At 40.3% G+C, this 15,767-nt stretch overlaps 1 protein-coding gene across 1 annotated transcript in view; it reads left to right on the top strand.

The window, feature by feature from the left end:
• LOC109928798 (CUB and sushi domain-containing protein 1-like) overlaps positions 1-15,767 on the top strand; it is a 2,165,117-nt gene that overhangs the window by 839,163 nt on the left and 1,310,187 nt on the right. The gene's annotated exons all lie outside the window — the stretch shown is intronic.

Raw genomic sequence — 15,767 nt, 5'->3', positions numbered from 1 at the left:
AATCTTGCCTAATTGCCTCATAATTGCCTTTCCCCCAGCTATAACTCTTGCCCTGCGGTATATACCTATCCCTTTCCATCGCTAAAGTAAACGTAACCGAATTGTGGTCACTATCACCAAAGTGCTCTCCTACCTCCAAATCTAACACCTGGCCTGGTTCATTACCCAGTACCAAATCCAATGTGGCCTCGCCTCTTGTTGGCCTATCCACATACTGTGTCAGGAAACCCTCCTGCACACATTGGACAAAAACTGACCCATCTGAAGTACTCGAACTATAGCGTTTCCAGTCAATATTTGGAAAGTTAAAGTCCCCCATAACAACTACCCTGTTATTTTCTCTCCTATCCAGAATCATCTTTGCAATCTTTTCCTCTACATCTCTGGAACTTTTCGGAGGCCTATAAAAAACTCCCAACAGGGTGACCTCTCCTTTCCTGGTTCTAACCTCAGCCCATACTACCTCAGTAGACGAGTTGTCATCAAATGTCCTTTCTGCCACCGTAATACTGTCCTTCACTAACAATGCCACACCTCCCCCTCTTTTACCACCTTCCCTGATCTTACTGAAACATCTAAACCCCGGAACCTGCAACAACCATTCCTCTCCCTGCTCTATCCATGTCTCCGAAATGGCCACAACATCGAAGTCCCAGGTACCAACTCATGCTGCAAGTTCACCCACTTTATTCCGGATGCTCCTGGCATTGAAGTAGACACACTTCAAACCACCTTCCTGCCTGCCGGTACACTCCTGCGACCTTGAAACCTTATTTATGACCTCACTACTCTCAACCTCCTGTACACTGGAGCTACAATTCAGGTTCCCACCCCCCTGTTGAATTAGTTTAAACCCTCCCGAAGAGCATTAGCAAATTTCCCCCCAAGGATATTGGTACCCCTCTGGTTCAGGTGTCGACCATCCCGTTTGTAGAGGTCCCACCTACCCCAGAATGAGCCCCAATTATCCAGGTATCTGAATCCCTCCCTCCTGCACCATCCCTGTAGCCACGTGTTCAACTGCTCTCCCTCCCTATTCCTCGCCTCGCTAGCACGTGGCACGGGTAACAAACCAGAGATAACAACTCTGTTTGTTCTAGCTCTAAGCTTCCACCCTAGCTCCTTGAATTTCTGCCTTACATCCCCATCCCTTTTCCTACCTATGTCGTTGGTGCCTATGTGGACCACGACTTGGGGCTGCTCCCCCTCCCCCTTGAGGATCCCGAAAACACGATCCGAGACATCACGGACCCTGGCACCTGGGAGGCAACACACCAACCGCGAGTCTCTCTCGTTCCCACAGAATCTCCTATCTGTCCCCCTAACTATGGAGTCCCCAATGACTAATGCTCTCCTCCTCTCCCCCCTTCCCTTCTGAGCAACAGGGACAGACTCTGTGCCAGAGACCTGTACCCCATGGCTTACCCCGGTAAGTCGTCCCCCCCAGCAGTATCCAAAACGGTATACTTGTTTTTGAGGGGAATGGCCACAGGGGATCCCTGCGCTGTCTGCCTGTTCCCTTTCCATCCCCTGACTGTAACCCATCTACTTTTTTCCTGTACCTGAGGTGTGACTACCTCCCCGTAACTCCTCTCAATTACCCCCTCAGCCTCCCGAATGATCCGAAGTTCATCCAGCTCCAGCTCCAGCAGAAAGCAGATGGTGGCACTTAGACTGGAAGAATGCGCAAGGTCACTGACCTTCTTCCTAGAATGCTCAGTATTCCTCTGGATCACTGAAACTACTGACATGAGAGGCAACTTCAGGTCATACTGCCATTTCCCAAAGTAATTGTCTCGCCTGATAGTCCAGTGGGGAGATGATGTCTATCCTCTGCACTGTCAAATCGACCAGGACCTCCATATCCATGTCTGCAAAGCAAGATAACCAATTTTCTATTGTCTCCCATGTCCAGGATAAATATCAGAGTCTGTGCAGGGCAAGCCCAGACTGAGTGCACTTGATCGGATGCTGTCTTAAAGATGGCACCAGCACCAGGGATTTCTGGATATCTGTGAAGTAACAAGTTCTTCTGGCTCTGGTGAGTGGTAGAATTAGGGTAGCATTGGACCAACATGAGAATGTTAGCAGTTGATGAGGCAAGTTTGGGAAGATGGTGCAAGAAAACTCACGAGTCATCACGGAGATAAACCCTCTGTGAAACTCACTGAGACTGACACTTTGCCAAATATGGCAAGATTCAGCGCAGGGATTTTGTCACATTCTGTTTTAATTGCTTGCTGTTTTGTCCAGGAACCCGTGTTTGAATCTAACCTAGAAAACAGAAAGCATGCTTCTTTTCCAGGTTGGCTGTATAAGTCAAAAATCAGGTTCACATGAATATGACCCCAGAGCTTCTGCAATTTATATTTAAGTGAGTTGCAAATATGTCACAGCTCCCAGATTGGCTAAGCCGTAGCATGTTGTGAAAAGTCGTAAACCCTAGACAGGTAGAAGCCTGTGCTGTTCACTCATTGGTCTTAATAGATACAATGTAAAGGAGTTTTTGGACCACATCAAGCCCATGAATTGCTTGACCTCAAAGTGTTTAATCCTGACATATGTGAAAAGTGAAAAAAATTCTTGATCCAACAATAGCATCAAACATCCAGAAAAATAAAAAAAAGACAAAGATCAAGGATTGTGACTAAGAATTAAGTCACATTTCAATAATGTAAAGGATAATCTGAGGAAGGTAGCTCCTTAATATGTGTAATTTCAACAATATTCAATATAAATGTAAGTCATAAATGATTGGTCTTCATGAAAAAGAAATCACACTATCCTCTTGAGTGAAATCAGCTGTATTTTCCATCATACATTCAGCAAAAGGATCATTATTTGATTTGCACGGGCCTGCATGAATAAAAATGAAACTCATGCCTGATTTCATTTACGTTGGTTGAACCTCCTGTACCTTAGATCAGTAGTTGCGTTGGACAATGCATTTCAGTTGGCATGGGACTGTTGAGAAGTTCCAGGCTTTGCAGCTTCTTGGAACCCCGATTCGTTTGCAGTTCCCTGTTAGACATGGATCCATTTCATGCGGCAGACCCTCATGAAATGCATAAAGTGATCATGGATTTGCTTTGAGAAACTGTGAAAGCTCCATGTAAAAATCTTGTACTTTTGATATGGGTTACAGATCCTTTTCACTTGAGTAAGGAATTGATTCGGAGTTTGGTGATGGAGAGTAGGTGTTAATGGATATGTACTCCAATTGGCAAGATGTGGCTGTTGTGGTACCACCAGGAATCTGTGTGTGGACAAAAAGTGAAGTGAGTGGAGTTCAATGGGAGAAGGATAGGGGTGAAGGAAAATAGATTGAAGTAATTCAAAGATTGTAAGTGAGAAGTTAGGAATTGTAAAAGAGCTGACATTACCCCTCAGTGGCCTAACTCTGATGTTTAGGTTGTGCCCCTTATTCTAGACATTCTTGTGGATATCTGAAACAGGGGTTTGAGTGCGGAAATAAAGTGTAATAGAGGATAATGCAAATACGTGAAGGCTGTGAATATGTGAATGATCGATACAATTTCTGGGTTCAAGTTCCTGGGGGAGGGAAGTGAGAGGTTTATGAGGAATTTCCCAACCTCTGTTTCCCTCAATTATCGGTCCGAGGCTTTTCTCTTATTTCATTTTGCCTTTCCTGTGAAAATATGTGGTTGAGAGAAGGAAGAATGTACCTAATGATGATGCACCACAATGCTTGTACAGACTGCACCAACTGGTAATGTTTAGATGGTTTTATGTCCAACACCACAGGAGCAGTGTAATACATAGAAAACAAGTAATAGTGAATTGCCAACCCGATTTACGTGCCTCCTAATTTTAAGGGTGGTGGAAGAAAAAGCTGTTGTTCACTTTCAGTATGTCATGCATAATTACGCAAACTAAAAATTGTCCCAGTTGAGTGGAAAGAACAGCAATTGTGGAACTGTGCATAAGTAGATCATAAATTGCCAATAATTGAATAGTTAATGATTTTTTTATGCTGGTTCAACTTACAACATTAACATTAAGAATGCAATCATTATTAACAAAAATTACTTTTTATTGTGATTCTTCTGCAATCCGTCCAGTTTGTGTGTGCGTGATTAAAGAATAATGAACGCCTGGGAATGATTACAAGGCAGTAATCTCAGCAAAGGGGTCAGATGACACCTTAAGACACAAGGAAAATGCTTGAACTATTTATAATTTTTATCAGCACCTTGAGATTAGATTGAGAATTTTTCTAAAGCATCAGTTGATCTTGCAACAAGAGAAAATCTAACTTTTCCCCCCTTCAATGGTCTTACCATCGCTGAATCCCCTCTATCAACATCCTGGAAGTTGCGATTGACTAAAAGCTAAACTGGATCAGCCATATAAATGCAGTAGTTATGTGAGGAGGCTAGAAACTAGGAATTCTGTGGCAAGCTACAAGTTCTCCAACAAGTTGCATACCATCCTGACTTGGAACTGTATTACCATTCCATCATTGAGTTGGGTCAAAATCTTATCAGTCCCTTCGTAACAGCACTGGTATCTCTAATGCCCAGTTGTTCAAGAAGGCAACTCATCACCACCTTCTCCAGGGCACTTAGTGATGGGCAATAAACGCTGGCTGATCCAATGGCAGCGACATCCCATGGACACATTTTACAAACTGAAAATATATTACATCGTTCATCTCAAAGCACTCTATTGCCAATAAATTACTTTTAAAATACTGTCATTATTGTCATTTAGTAAATTACATTGAGTTTCTCTATTATTATCCTTGGATAAATATTGCAGACAGCCATGAGAATGCTAGGGATTGGAGTAAGGCAGAATTGCCTCCTATTTTCACTAAGGAAGCAACCATAGCTCGTGAAACCAGTGAATTAGGACCCATTTTGAACATAGGTACAGGAATGCATCATACTGATAAGTTTAAGGAGCATCTGAATAGAAATAAAATCATTTTTTAAGAAGTCAGTATTGGTTAAAGAAACTGTGATGTTGCCAAAGTAGTTTATTGCTTCTCTTTGAGATTGTGTCAAACAGCTTAATAGAGGTAAAGCAATGAGTATTCTAACCCTGGATTTCATAGCAAGGCCTTGGATATAACTCCACTGGAAAAGGCTGGTACTAAAAAAGGACAGAATCTGTGGAAATTGTTTGCATTTGTTATATTGATATATGGATCTTCATCAGCTTGGGGTCTATACTGGGACTCCTCCCACAAATGAACTTGGTAGACCACAAAGATGACCTCTGCAAGATACATAAAGATATGAATACACTTCAAAATTGGGTCAACAGATGTCAGATGAAATTCAATGAAGGTAAATATTATAGGGAGGAATCATGTCGTAATTATAAACAAAATAATATGCATCAAAAACAAATATGATCTGGAAATTATAATTGATAATAAATTTAATCTGCCGCAATAACCTGCATTGGAAAGCAAGTGACAGTCCTTATGCAGGAGCCCCAACAAAATTAAATAGCCCTCAGGTGAACAGTTACCTGCCCTTGGGGATCCCAGGCTTATGAAGGTAGAGAACCCATCACCACGAGCTTCAACCAGATGTACAGCAGCAGTCTATAACTCTGTTACAATAGAGAGCAGTGATCATTATTCAAACTGCAGGTGCCCTGGGCCAGAGCATTGCTGAAGGATTGGAAAAGTGATGAATGGGGTGCAGGCCCTGTTGCGGAGGATGTTTCTCGGTTGACGGGGCAGGGGTGCTTTTATAATGGGAGTTTCCCTTGCTGCCAGGGAAAGGAACATGTGTTGGGCTCAGTGTGCTTGGTCAGAAGGATTCTGGATTCAGGAGGATATGACACTACCATCAATCCCTTAAACAAAAACAGCAAGTGCTAGAAAAGATCAGCAGGTCTAGCGGCATGCGTGGACAGAAATCAGACTTAGTGTTTTGGGTCGAGTGACCCTTCCCCATCAATCCCTTTCCCCATTTGTAGGATGAAGCCCTTAAGTGACCCTTAACTAGGCAGTTAAGAGCTTCAGTTGGCCTGGGATTGAGAAGGTTCACTCTGAACCTCCCACCCTGACTTAATCAGGGGAGTCAAAAATTTGATGGGCTCTCCACCTTGTACTCTGCTCCCTGATAATATGCACACATCCAAATCCACTCCTGGGTGGGCGCTAAGTTACACCCTCAGTATTCTATATAGAGGTATGGTCATCATAGTAAAGAAATAGACTGCAGCTGTTGAAAGGAAATACAAGAAGACAGAATAATTGATTGGGTGTAGGGTATGGATTATGAGGAGTAATGACTTAAAGTAGGCACTATTAGAAAAGTGAAGGTTGAGAGATGAAAGATTTGCTTCTTTCAGAATTCTAAAGAGTCCAAGGTAAGATAGACCATAACCAACTGATTCACTTACTCGAGAACTAGAAGGATAAGGCCTGTGCATAAATTCAAAGCCAGTCTGTGAAAACATCAGTGAATGATTGATTAATCTGTGGAACAGACTCTCTAAAGATGTTGTGGTTGAATATAGGGTCAAATCATTCGAATACAGATTAGATTGATTTGTTTTAGAAAATAATACTTTGAGATCAAAAAGGTGAATCAAAGAGAATCATTGTAACCATGCTGCCAACTTAACCTGACTCTTTTTCACATCCCCATTACCTTTCTGTTTATCAATGGCACATCTGTATAATTTGAGCCATGACAGACAGCAACGTGTGGAATGATTCACATGAAGCGACTATGGATTGACTGGACTGTCTACTGCTGGAATTGTCTTTGTTTGAGTTGAATTGATAGAGATTTATTGCCGTGATTACACAATTCATGGCTTCCCCCAACTAACAGAATCATGGAAGTTGAACATTGCTCATTTCTCATCTTGTAATTTCTATGATCCTTCTGAAAAACCAAGTGCATGGAATGTGCCAGAGGTCTGTCTCTTAGTTTGGAGTGTTTGCCTGGGACATAAGTGACATGATTAGCCTTAGTTGATTTTTAAAAATTTTCCTTTGCCAAAACACTGTTCCATTAAATCAGTCATTAGATATTCTGTAGCTCATTAGGACTGATTATTCATTAATTGCGCCTGCCCTTTGTATTTATTATCTTTGGTATTTTCCTTCCTATTCACTGATGGAAAAGCTTAGATGCTTGTGAGAACTTGGGATTTTTCTGTACCAAAGCATAATGACCTAGCCACGTTGTTTTGTGTCTAACAACAACTCTGTGATGTACATTTCAGGGGCATCCTCATGATGTCATCTCCACATCATGGCACATGGAGTAATGGTAGAAAAGTCCCAATTTTTGCCTGTTGGTGTCCTCTTGCAGTATGGCATTCTGACAGAAGTGAGCCACTGTACATCCAAATTGCTTAACTTCAGCTGAGATATATCATGTGCCTGTAATAGTGATGAACGAATGTAGATACTAAGTGCTGTAATGCAAGTTAATTGAAATCTTCAGTAATACATGACCCATGTCTTACTGGTATGTTCCAGGAAATAGCATAATTCTCATATCACGGTAGTTGTAAGTCATCAGCTATCATGTCACTCACAATATTGACCAAATGAGATTAATCATATGCAAGTATAGAGAAAAGTTATTGGCTATGTGTTTTATATTTACTAAGACATCCATGTGCTGAGTTGCTGTATCAGAAATAGTTTCCGACTTGCTTCCAGGTCAATCTCTTCCTCTGTCAGAAACACATGTTCTAGTTTAGTTGCTATTCTAATGTCCAAAGCTGGAGTTTAGGGATCTCTGCATTTTTCTTCAATGTGTGCAACTGAATAAAGTGCCACTTTCCTGCACTGTATTTGAGTGGACAATTATGTAGCTGACGAACATGCATATTATTAAGCAAAATATTAGTGCTGACATATGAACGAATCAGGACTTGGTTTGAGTTGGCAGGACCTCAACAGTAATTCTCTTTCAGCACCAGCTTCTTGATCATGCATCAATTTTGCAGTAATGTGATACTCAATACAAATGTCTATTTCTGAACTGCTATGTGTAATCTCAGATCTTTTTTGTGCCATTAAAAGGGGTAAGAAAGATAATGCATACATCAGCATAAGAATGGCATTTGAGTCCCACACCGAGGACAGATATGTAAGATATAATAAAAAGTTTAGTTCAACAGACTGACACTCACATGAGAGAACTGATATGAAAGAACTAAAAATAATGTGGTAGGACTCCAGCTGTATTTTAATACAATGTCTGTGAAGTACAAATCATAAAATTATGTAGCACATGAAGCAACTCACCTCTAGAAAAAGAAACAAAGTGGTGAAATGTGAGCCATGTCCCTTACCCATTTCACTAACCTTCGTTGGAAAAGATTTTATACAGAATTGGTGCAGCAGACTCCCAAATGAGGAGTGGGATTTCTGATGAAGGGTCTAGGCTCGAAACATCAGCCTTCCTGCTCCTATGATGCTGCTTGGCCTGCTGTGTTCATCCAGCTCTACACCTTGTTATCTGGGATTTCTAAACCTTGTTAGCAGATTCTGATCTCCATGTGCAAAAAGTAACATTTTGGCTTGTTACCTTTGACAGGGTGAAAAAGAAGTGACCGTGCATTTGACCAGATAATGGACTGGAACACTCTGTTTGCAACTTGTAAATATATAGTGACTGAATTAAATATTGTAGCTGTGGGGCAATCAATAAAGTGTGTGGAATATATATATATCCATAGATCCATTTATTGTATTATAATAAAGTATGTTTTGGGTTATGGTGAAAGTCATTTGTCATGCTTTAGGTTCCTTATTATTGTTATAAACCATGATCGCTTTTCTCAAAATGTTCTCCGGATAGTAAATACGGGAGGTGGAAGCAGAGTTGCATGGTTTGATAGTGGATTGTCACATTAATCAGCAACATCGGACACATCAAGCGGGTTATTGCATGATTGCGCTGTCATGTTTGGCATGAATGATGGATTACTGCTCAGCACAGTCCTTCAATACTTATATACTTTGTGTGAATTCAGCTAAATTGTGTGTTACTGCAACAATTTAGTGATACCCATATCCATAATTACAATTTTCCAGGAGCTGCAACGCAGTCTTAAAGTGGTGCAGATATTGATCAGCTTCTGAAACACTGTCTCTTGAGATATTTAATGCAGTCCTTTCAACTTGTAATTGCTGCCTGATGTAAGGCTAATAGAGTAAACAGGGACTTAACAGGATAACTGTTCTTACTGGTGTACTTTGCTGAAGACTAGCAAGCAACCTTAAATTTCCCATTCAAATTGTTTATAGCTGTTGCCAGGAAATTCAGCTATACAGTGCAAATCTTTTTGACAGATTAAGCCTTCAGTACAGTGGGCAGGAATCTCAGTTTCATTGCAAGCTGAGCTTGCACTGTCTGACATCTGGGATAAGCAATTTTATGATTAGTAACCAGTTGAGGTTCACTAATTTGTTGTTCCAGACTGGACACACCAAAACATTAAGCTCCCATGTGAGGTGGCATGATCTGGCTCCCCTTTATTCAATTGCTCCCTCAGTTGGTTGGAAGACAGTTAACTAAAAAGGAGTCCCTCCCTTCCGATACCTTTCCCTTAGACTGAATGAGTTTATGTTTTAGAAGGAGCTCATTTTAACCAGACTTTCTTGAATTAACAGGTGAGTTCATTATTAGTTACTAAGCACCAGAAAAAAATTGACCCAAATACATACAGATCAGGAATAAGAAGTGAGTCCAAAAAAAATTAACAAAAAAATGGAAGGATCAGCCTCTCAGTTTTTGTGAAGAGCAGACAGTAGAATGTCCAGCATCTGCAGTTCCTACTATCTCTGAGAGAGTAGAATGTGTTAGTTTCAGAGGAGATAGTGCAATGTCTGTTGTGAGCAGGAGAGTTCAATACTGTGACTACTTAGACTGTGTCTAAGGTAGCATGTAATTGCAAGGTGGTATTGCTGATGCCAGTAATTCATCAACATTAGACTTATTTGCAGAAATTTGACCAATCACCCTCCCATTACATAAACCATAAAGTTAAGGGACACCTCCATACTTTATGTTTTCTCCATCAGCCACTTCAGGAATGCAGGAAGTAAAGCCGAAACTGTAGGGGGCTCCAGAAGGATAAACAGCTGTCTGCTTTATGAATGACATCTACATCTTCTGCAAAAAAAATTCTGTGGATGCTGGAGATCTGACATAAAAACAGGAAGTGCTGGAAATATCCAACAGGCCTTGGAATCAGATGGTGCCTGAACTGATGGGCATTTCCACTCATTTTCTGTTTTATTCTGCAACTTCTAATACTCTTCACTTATAGTACGATTGGAGGTGTATTGTGTTTCTCCAGTTGTTGCTGTGTTCTTTTCATTCCAAAGCACCACCAGCAAAGATGGTAGAAAAGATGCTTCTGAATGCAGTTGTACATTAGTGAGTCTTCTTTGTGATCAAAAGCAATTGTGAGTAAAACTGATGTCTGCTGTCTAAAAATGCACTGTTCACATTGATTGCTCTATAAATCAGGAAGAGGTTGTTTGCACTTCCATTGTGTTGCACTCCCCTATTTGTACCATGCCGTTGTATGACATCTTTTTATGTGCAAGTAACCTTGAATAAAAATTTTGCCCAACTCTGTTCAGCAAAACTTTTCTTTTTGCATTGAAATTCAAGTACTTTTGTGCCAACCATAATGCAAATTTTATTACTTTTTGAAACCATGAAAGCCTTCTCATTGCATTATCTTTATTCTATCTATAATACCTGCTTTCCATTGAAGGCCATATTGTATTAGATTTTGTTCAAAATGTGACTCAATATAACAAGCAATCATATTTATATTTCAGTATCATCCTTTATGGTGATTGTGTGTTACAGTTCACTTGGAGTTTGACTTTTTAAATGCACATTGTGGCCTGGAGCTGTTGGTGATGTTAGTAGAGGCTCCAACACATAGCTAATCAGGAATTTCTCTTGAACTCTTACCAATTACCGTTGCTGAATGCTGGAAGAATGTGCAGGTTTATGCTCAACCTGAATGGTTTGTTATGAATCCCATTAACCTGTTGTAAGGGACCCATTCTCAATGTGTGATATGACGAGACTCAGCATAGTTTACCACAGAAAATCATGCAAAAGCACCTGGCCTTGCTTTCTCTTGAAGCCTTAGGGCAAGATGAATCCATAATAAGATGTTTCTCAAATGACATTAATATTCTCTATCGTTCAGCAGACTCTGTAAATATTTATTCGAGTTCAATGAGATGAAGAATAAAATTCTCCTCAAATATCAAACTACTACTTTACAGCCCTACTTTCTCCTTGGATTTCCAAAAAAAAACCTTCTCCTGAACTTAATGAGTTAGCAACCATATGGTTACAAAAACAAGTCTATGCTTGTCTTAAATTATGTCAAAAAGGAGACTGAGATCTTTTTAAAATCATTTGAATTCTCTGATTTTCACACTGCAAAGCTTCTTCTGAAGCAGTGGTGATTAAACAACTTCATAACTGCTTGGGAAGTTTGACAATGAACAGTAGACCAGGGATTTGTCATTCTCAAGGCACAAGTCATGAGTGTGATGGAATGCTTCCCAATTATCTGGCTGAGTGCAGCTCCAACAACACTCAAGAAGCTTGACTCACCAACATTCACTGCCTTCACCACAACAACAGTGTATGCCACCTACAAGATGCAATGCTGAAAATTCATCAAGGCTTCTGAAACAACTTCTTCCCAACCCATGACTACCACCATGTGGAGAGACATGGTCAGCAAATACATGGGAAAACCCAACACCTGGAAGTTCTACACCTAACCATACATCACTCCGACTTGGAAATGTATCACCATTCTTTCAATGTCATTGGGTCAAAATCCTAGAATTCCCTCCCTAATGGAATTGTGGGTCTACCGACAGCAAGTGGACTGCATCACTTCAAGAAGGTTGCTCACCAGCACCATTTCCAGGACAACTAGGGATAAGCAATAAATGCCCAGATAGCAAAACCCAATTGCAATGAACTATTTTTTAAAAATGTTACATTGACAAACTTGTGGCAAACAAAATTGATTACGAAATAGAAACTGAAAGAACTGGATGCCGGAAATCAGAAGCACAAACAGAAGTTGCTGATAAAGCTCAGCAGGTCTGGCAGCACCTGTGGAGAGAAATCAGACTTAACTTTTCAGGTTAAGTGACCCTTCCTCAGAACTATGAGATGGAATCATGGAGAAAACTCCTCCAGGACTTCTGCCAGTTTGATAGAGAAGTGCTGTTGACAAACAGAAATGTGTGATATTTTAAGGGAGGTCACAGACAAGAATGTGTCCCTTCAGTGTCTGGCTTGCTTTGTCAATAGTTCCCTCATTACTCGATAGTGTGGGACAATTGTACACTGTAGAAAAAGAAATATTGAGGTTTCTTCTCCAATCACAAAGGATGTGCCTGATATCTACTTTTGTGTAACATCTATGACTGATGAGGATTGATGGATTGAGGCTTAAGAAATGTGCCTGAAAGGAACAATACTTTGCTTAGTTAGATGAACCACCACGAACAGCACCTGGGGAAAAAATCAGAATGAGCATGAAAATAGTCTTTCAGTACTCTAAATGTCTGTAATGTGTGTCAATGGTGTGTTTTGCCCAGCACACAAATTTCAACAAATTTTATTGCTTCTGCAAGCCCTATGGTCTGGAATTTATGTGCTGTCTCACATTTTAGCAGTTACAGTGTCTTTCAGAAACAGAAGAATGTTCATAAATCCATTAACACTTTTTAACAAAACAGTCATGGATTTTGATGATTGTCCAGGCTAATGTGTTATAAAAGATACTATTTCTTGTTTTAATGTTAAAAGTGCTAAAGGGGCTACAATAAAGCTAAACCTTTTGGGAGTTATCTTTTTCCAGCTAATTGAAAATACTCTCTGTATCATTCTAGAGCTTAAATTGCTGAACAATCAAAATTTGCAATACTTGAAATATCTCTTTTCCTGATGCTTGGGAACTGTAGCTTTATTAAATTGCAATCACCAATTGGTCTCTGCCTCTTTTGCATGCCTAGGTACCAATAAAGACTGTCCTGTGTTTAGTTAAGCTACACAAGGTAGAAATGCCCCTGGTCTGTGTTGACTTTGTTGCTGACAGCCTAGCTAGCCAAAAGGTTATGACAACTAGCTGCAGACCTATCCAGAATTAATCAAAGGGTACGTTAGATGTGGCTCCCAGCCTGGATTGTGCTTGTGGATATTGGGTCAAAAAACAGTTTGCTGCTCAGCTAGATCATCTCACACCAGAAAAACAGAGTGAATAAATGGAGACGTAAGGGTCTGACCCAATATGATTCAATGACATTTTGCTGGGCTGTCCAAGTAACCTGTCTCTGTAAGGACCATTGTCCATCGTATGTTGATCAAGCATTTCTCCTTTGGGTTTGGAAGCTATGTTTTAAAGATTGCAGCCTGTATTGCCCAGAGCTGGGAAAATTAAACCATGCAATTACTGGCTTCAGCAGTGATGGAGGGCATTTAACAATCAGGGTGGAAAGGGAAGCTGGCAATCAGACCTGACAGGAAGTTGATAACTGGTCCTGCATTTGAGAGCAGTGAGAATTCACCAGTCTAGAGGGGAAACTTTCTTGAAAGGCCTGGGGAAACATACCTAGTCCACATGGAGTGATCAAAAAGTAACATAGTCTGCAGAGCCAGCAGCTGCCTTGTCCCTTTCTCTGCTGGTTTCCCAATCTCTGCAAACCTAATCACCAGCAACCAATTTTAAAACAGGTTTGCATTTGCACTAGGGGGAGCCATTTAAATTATGTTAATCATCATATTCCTTCTGAATATCAGCCACTGTTGATTTGGCAGTGTGGAAGGTTGCTTGTCACTTTATAAGCATTTCTTTAGCTTTTTAACCCATCTGTCAATTCACTCCTGCATAATGGGATGGTTGCTGGGAGGAAAAGGAGGAGGGAGTATTAATGGTGAATTCTATTTTAATCAGTTTTCTCATTGTTTTGAGATTTTGTGAACATTAACAGTTTTAATCCAGAGTGCGTGATCAAACATAAGCTCCGAGTTGATACAATAAATTTTTGCAGCGCACTCATGTTCAATACCAGCTAAACTCCTCAGTCTTGCAACAAAGTTACAGGTAACTCCAACCTACTACCCACTATTTTTGATCAATGAACATTGCAGTGTTGTGTCATAATGCCTTCTGTAATTCCACAACATCTTTCCTGTGACGTCATAGTCCAACTTAGCATTGAATCAGGAGAAAGGCCAGACAGCCTTTCCAGTCTGTTCTGTCATCCAAATAGCTCAAGGGTAATCTGAACCTCAAACCCATACATACCCATCCTTTGTCCTTAACTCACAAAAATCTCTTGGTTTCAAACTTGGAAGTGTTATTCCAACATTCAGAACTTTTGGGTCAACAGCTCCAGATTCCCACAATCTGGTCTGTGAAAAGTTTCTTCTTCATTTTTTCCTTGACTGGTTGAGCTTTAATTTTAAGCTCATGTTCTTTTCTTGATTCTCACAACAGAGGAAGTAGTTTCTCTATACCCACTCTATCCTTTTCAAATACCTGTGATCAGATCGCTGCCCAATCTTCTGTCCAATAATCCTGGTGGTATGAGTTAAACCTGACTCCATCAGTGAAATTTCCAAGCCTTGTCAGACCTGCACTATCCCATCTCCAAGGCAAATCTATTCTCCCTGAGAGTAGTATTAAATGCAGTGCTGCAGATGCAATCTAATTTTGTCTCTCTACATCTGAACTATCATTTCCTGCCCTTTGTGTTTCAGCCTCCCTTGAGATAATGGCTAACATTTCATGTGACTTTTTGATTGACAGACTTTGTGTTTTTGTGGAAATGATTGTCATGTCATTTTTTCCAGTCTTGATGTGTAGTTCTTCAACAGGGAATACACTGATGTCCTGCACTGTCACACTCCTGGATGAAAACCCAGTGAGAAAAGAGAGTGTGATCTGTATTTTTCTTTGTTGAGGAACCTCAGTGAAAGGTTGAATCGTATGTTGCAGAGTGCAAACCCAAATGAACAGAAATAGTTTGTTGTTGAAGCACGATATTTAAAACCATTTTGTTAACAGGAAGAGGCTCTTTACTCGCGATGGTATTGGAAAAGTTAAGAACTGTAGAAGGTGTAGGGATTCTTGCTTACAGCACAGGTATAGCAGGAGGAATGATGTTGTTTGATGTGTCTTTAACAATAAAGGTATGATGTAAGCATTCAAAAAAAAAACAGTGGTTGTAAATAAATTTACAATAATTTAATTGAGAAGAAGAAACTTTTACAATAAATTTAAATAAATTTAAGTAAATTTACAATCTCAGTAAGCTTGACACACTAGAAGTAGTCCATTTTCTCTTACATTGTTTTTACTGAGTACTTTAAAAATTATTTTGGTACAAGTTAGGCTTAATAGCTTGCCCTTGCCAATCAGGACATAGTGCTGCTGGAATAGTGCACTAAAAAAATCAATATGAAATTGGAGAGTTGCACTTATCTCAAATCAGCTTCTGTAAACTAACACATTAACCTGCTTATAAGAGATAACAAGGTATAGAGCTGGATGAACACAGCAGGCCAAGCAGCATCATAGGAGCAGGAAGGCTGACGTTTCGGGGGAGGGGAAGGGGGTTCTGAAATAAATAGGGAGAGGGGGGAGGTGGATAGAAGATGGATAGAGGAGAAGATAGGTGGAGAGGAGACAGACAGGTCAAAGAGGCGGGGATGGAGCCAGTAAAGGTGAGTGTAGGTGGGGAGGTA

The sequence above is a fragment of the Rhincodon typus genome, chromosome 5 (assembly GCF_021869965.1).
Source record: "Rhincodon typus isolate 14 chromosome 5, sRhiTyp1.1, whole genome shotgun sequence".
Classification (NCBI taxonomy): domain Eukaryota; kingdom Metazoa; phylum Chordata; class Chondrichthyes; order Orectolobiformes; family Rhincodontidae; genus Rhincodon; species Rhincodon typus.
Note: the sequence above shows the minus strand (reverse complement) of the source record. Positions and strands in the feature narration are given on the sequence as shown.